Source organism: Belonocnema kinseyi, chromosome 3, assembly GCF_010883055.1.
Source record: "Belonocnema kinseyi isolate 2016_QV_RU_SX_M_011 chromosome 3, B_treatae_v1, whole genome shotgun sequence".
Classification (NCBI taxonomy): Eukaryota; Metazoa; Arthropoda; class Insecta; order Hymenoptera; family Cynipidae; genus Belonocnema; species Belonocnema kinseyi.
Genome location: NC_046659.1, coordinates 143,969,150 through 143,974,699, shown reverse-complemented (window position 1 = coordinate 143,974,699; position 5,550 = coordinate 143,969,150). Strand labels below are relative to the sequence as shown.

The 5,550-nt window shown below is 24.5% G+C and overlaps 1 protein-coding gene across 1 annotated transcript in view; it reads left to right on the top strand.

Annotated features, from left to right (window-relative positions):
• Window positions 1-2,603: 2,603 nt before the first annotated feature.
• LOC117170049 (LIM domain only protein 3-like) overlaps window positions 2,604-5,550 on the top strand; it is a 529,686-nt gene continuing 526,739 nt past the window's right edge. Inside the window, exon 1 of the mRNA XM_033356568.1 lies at window positions 2,604-2,687. The gene's annotated coding sequence lies outside the window, so the exon portion shown is untranslated. The remainder of the gene's footprint in view (window positions 2,688-5,550) is intronic.

Here is a 5,550-nt window from a genome sequence, read left to right as displayed (position 1 = left end):
CCCCCCCCCTCAATCCTTAATTCAAGCGGCGTTCGTTGTCGCTTTCGAACTCCCCCTAAAAATCCTCTTCTGGTTGAAATCGCGGACCGATTGGAGGTTTAGACGCTTTGATTTTTTCTATCGCTTCCAAAGCAATTAGACAAGGTCGATGACGAATTTCCATTTTAGGTATAAGTAGAGGACAGGGTGTATCTCATCCGTAATTTGCTTTGATTCTACTTTTTTTAATTTTTGGGTCAAATTGAGACGACGGGACAAATTAAAAGGATATCGAGTGTAACTTTTCATTTGGTTGATGAGGAACGGAATTGCGTAGTGGGTTATATTAACGGGATTTTTATGGGGGGGGGGGGTGGTTGGCTAAAAAATTTAATTTCTTTACATTGACAATTAAAATATCCGATCAAAATTTTTTGATTCACTCTTAAAGATGAATTGTTCAATTAAATATCTTCAAAATAGTATTTAGATAATCACTTATTTTAAGTTAACCTTAAACTTAAGATAGTTATTTTTTAATGATAAATAATGATCACTTTTTTGATCACAATTTATTCGTTTATTCGATGAAATTTCTTCCAAAAGAGATGAGCTTAAGAAAAAAAAGAATTTTCAACCACGAAAGATTTTCCATTTATTAAAGAAAAAACTTTTAAAAAAAAAGGAATTTTAAAACTAAAAGGCAAGAATTTACATTGCATTGAATTTTTTAATAAACTAATTGAATAATCTGCTATAAGGATTACTTTTAAAAAATATTTTTGAAAGTAAATTTAAAAATTATTTAAAAAAATAATTTGCGAGTAAAAATGAATTTTTTGTAAATGAGTGGAATTTTCTGCTAAATAATTTAACTTTTTTATCAAATTGCTTAATTTTCTTCCCAAGAAAACAAATTTTCTACAAGACTTTTTAATTTCTTACAAAAAAATTTTAATTTAAAACAAAAAAGTTGATTTTCAAGCAAGCAATTAAATTTAGAACCAAATAGTTAAATAATTGATTAGAAAATTAAGGTTTCAACTATAGAAAAAATTAATTTTCATCAAAGGAGTCTAATTTTCTACCAAAGAGATGAATTATCCTCTAAGATATAAATCTTAAAACAATTTTTTTCACAAAGTAGTTTAACTATCAACAAAAGAATAAAAAATTTAACTTGAAAATCTGAACTTTTAAGCAAAAATGATTCAGTCGATATTTTTACCACAAAAAAGTTTATTTTCATCCAAAACAGGGTTAGTTTCGATTAGTCAGTTGCAATTTTATCCAAAAAAGCTTTAATTCTATTAAAAACATTAAATTTTTCCAAAAATGGAATCATCATACGTTCAGTAAATAAAATTATTGTTCAATAAAAAAGGATAACTAATTTTTAACAAAATAGTTCAATTATCAACTGCAGGAATGAATTTTTAACTAAAGTGATGAATCCTTAATTAAAAAAGTTCACTTTCAACCCAAAAAGGGTAATTTCGAATTAGGAAGTTGCATTTTTATAATTAGGAAATTAAATAAATTATCAGATTACCAAAAATCACAGAAATTTGTATAGCCGTACAAGTATAAAAATTTGCGTAATTTTTGTGTTTAAGAAAATTTATTTAATTTCTCATCTATAAAACATGTTAAATGTATAATAATATTTTTATAATAATAAATAAAATTTTTGTATTATAATTGAAAAAACAAATATATGTTATCCGCTTTCGTTTAAAAATTACTCGCATACAAATAAAGTTTTTTTTTTTAATTATTAATAATAACTTCAGAAATTTTCGAAGATTATAGCTTAGTTGAATTTTGTGATGAAAAACAAAATATTTTCAATGTGCGTTTAAAAAAGAATTTTTAATTTTTTAATTAAATTAAATTATCTGAAACAAAAAAATTTCACTAATTTTTATAGACAGTATACGCTTGTTTGAAAAAAACTGAGTGGCGACAAAATAATTTTTTTAAATTTATAATAACAATAATTAGAGAATCGTTTTATTGCTTGTTACGAAACGTCCAAAAAAAATGGTAAAAAATTAATTAGAATTTAAATATGTAGTTACGGAAACTTTTTAAATTTTTGCGAGCTCTTAGGGGACAAATTTTATACAAAAAATATCAGAAATGGCTACTTGTTGGGTTAATTTTTGTTGTGTTGAAGACATTTGGATATTTTATTTTTTTTTACTGCCGCAAAAATCACATAGAAAAATATATAAAAATGTTGCAAAAAATAAATGATTACATCTATAGACGTCTAACAATCAAATAAAAAATTGGTTCCAACTTTTTTATTGCTATATTAAAGTTCCTAAATTATGATCGCAATAATTTTATAATTTGTTTTTTTGAGCAATATAAAAGACCATTTTCAGCACCATGCTAATTAACATTTTTGTAAATTGTCTTCTCGAATTAACGACAAAAAATTTGTTTGTGAGTTCCACATAAAATTAGTTTAAATCGAACTGAATATAATAATAAAGAAAAGAGCTAAAAGTTCTAATAATAATAGTTCAATATTTATATATTGTTTTTAATATAGAATTTTTTTTTAATAAGCAACATCAAAATTCAATTCATTTCTCATAATCAATTTTTTGCAGATATGGTGCTCGTGAGATTCAATTTATTCGTGGAATCAGCCCCTGATTTTGATTGATCGACCGAAACGTGAAAATCAGCGATCGGTGAGTAATTAAGGTTATTAAATTTAATAAATTTATCAGAGATAGGAAGGTAATATATAAATGAAAATTCCTGAAATTGGAACGCTAAGCGTTAACTGACAATGGCATTTTCACTATAAAATTTATATTACGAATCCTACATACATTAAAATATTTATAAAGTAGTAGTAAATATTCTCTCCTGATGCTCGCATTGACTTCTTTGACTTGCATTTCCTAACCGAAAAAATATACACCTTTGAAAAATACCAAAATACAAAAATTTTCTAGTTTCATATTTTTTAACTTTTTAAAGTAATAAAAGAGTGGACGTATTAATTAAATAAGAAAAATAACCTGCCAATTTCCAATTTTTTTTCTCCAGTTCGCAAACTTCTTTCTCGTTTAATAAAATTAAAAAACTCGGACTCTAAAGCTAAAAATTTTCCCATCTCAAGGAACAAACACTGAGCTAAAAATAATTTTAAGCAATTTTAATTTTGAAATATTAAAAATTGAACGATCAAATTCTTGTTATAAACTGAACACTTTTTAAATTAAAAGTTTACTTACTTTTCTTTTAAATAGTTTTGAAGCCCTTCAAAAATTTCCAAATGTTGAAACATCTACATGTTGTTTTATATTTATTTAAATTTTAAATTATTATTTTTAAACCTTTTATAATTAATAAAAAGCTTATAAATTTTTGAAACTTCTTCCTAATTTTTCTAAATTAAAAAATACATATTATGTATTAAAATTCACCAAGTCACCAGTAAATTAAATTCTTTCTCTTGAATAAAACATTTTTATCTTTTAAATTTAAGATTGAAACAATATTTTTAATTTAATAAAAGTCTTCAATTATGAACATATTATGTTTAAGTTACTTAGAAACTTTAATAGTTTATTATTATTATTATTATTATTTACTTGGTAATCCTTAACGTATAGTTCAATTTTAAAAATAATTAAAATTTATATTCACATTTAGTCAACTAAAAAGGTTTTTGATAAAAAATTGTAGATTTCGAACGATACTCCTATGTAATTTATTAAAGTCTTTAGAACTACATTTTTGAATTCTTTAAATAGAAAATATATGCTTAAATATTTAAATACAAAATCAAAAATATGTAACTGAAAGATTTTCGAGTCACGCATTGTAAAATGAAATAATATCATAATTGAAAAAGATAATAATTCGATTGATTATTTAAAACTTTTGAAATCAAACTTGTACACATTTTTTTCTCTAAAAAATTATAAAATTACCGACTAAAAAATAAATTCAATGTCATTTCCCGGGGTTTCCCGGTTATTCGTAATTAAAAAATTTTAGATAAGGTAAAATTTCAAAAAACACAGTGTTAAAAAGCTGATAAATAGGACTTGTTTTTGCATCATTTCTAAATGAACACTTTCAAAATCGATCAGTTTTAAATCAAAAGTTTTTTCTTTAGAAGCTACAAAAATTGAAAAATTTTAGAATAAAATGTTCAAAATTTGGAAAATTTAATAGAAAAAAATGAAGCTGTAATAATTATTTTGGTATTAATTCAAAAATCTCAAAATTAAATGACTCCAGATTAAAATTTGAAAAACAGGACAATTTCAAAACGCTAAAAATGGAATATTTTCAGAATAAAATCTTGTTAATTTGATTATTTTAGATTTCAATGAGTTTAAATTGTGTTCTTTTTAATTCAAGGCGTTCCAAATTGAATAAACATAAATTAAAAATTTTGAATTTAAATAGTTTTCAATTTTAAGCGACTAAAATATCACAATTTCAAATTGAAAACGAAATACTATTTTCTTAATCTAGACCTTCTGAAATATTAGTATTCAAAATTTGTATTCCATGAAAAAATTTAACTAAATTTAAAATTGTGTACACTAATTTTTTAATTGAAAATAAACTCTCTAACATTTTCACGGTTAAAATATGAAAATTATCATTAATTATAAACCAATATAATTGTATTATTCTTCAAAAAATGTCCAAATCAAGTAATTGTAAATAGGAAAGTTACAAAATTAGAAAGGTTCAACTACGGAACTTTGAAAATTAAACGAATCTGTACTATTCATTACAAGTAAATATGATTAGTTTAAAAACGAAAAGATTTTTTGTTGTTATTTTCAATTTTAAAAATGGTACCATTTCAATTTTTATTGCAAAACTAAAAACTCGGAAAATGTAAATATACAAAATTAATGAAAATGCTCAATTACTGAGACACAAATTCCAGGTATTTTATTTTTTATCCATTTTAATTTTAAACAAATAAATTTTTAATTTTTTAATTTTTAAAAATTTCATTTCTTCTTTATTCATAATGTGTCCCCTAAGGGTTTACATGACTTCCATTCCTTACAATCTTTCCGTTTAAATCTATATATTTTTTACAATCTTATCCTTTCTATGTATACAATTATTTACAACTATTTACATAAAGTCTTATATCTAGTTCCTTATTTCTATTTCCTGCGATAGCGCAATTTAGGACTTATTAGTAAGCGAGTGAGCGAGCGAACGAAAGCGAGAGTGCAAGCGAGAGAGAGAGAGAGAGATCATGAGAACGCAAACGCATCTTAGTCTACTTATCTTTTACTTTACCATTACTTACAATTTTCACGCTTCTAATCTAAGCAACTTCCGTTGCCTTTTTCTTTCACTTTCTTTATAGCCCCATTTACCTTTTTCACGTGCATTCTTTCATTCTCCCTCATTCGCTCCTCTAGCACCCTCTAACTCCATCATCCATTCTTCTCCTAATCCATCTTCGCCTAGAATCTTACCCACATTTTCTTGCCAGCTTCCTTTATCTTCCATTCCTCTCCTACATCCTTCCCATACATGCTCCCATGTTTCCTCCTC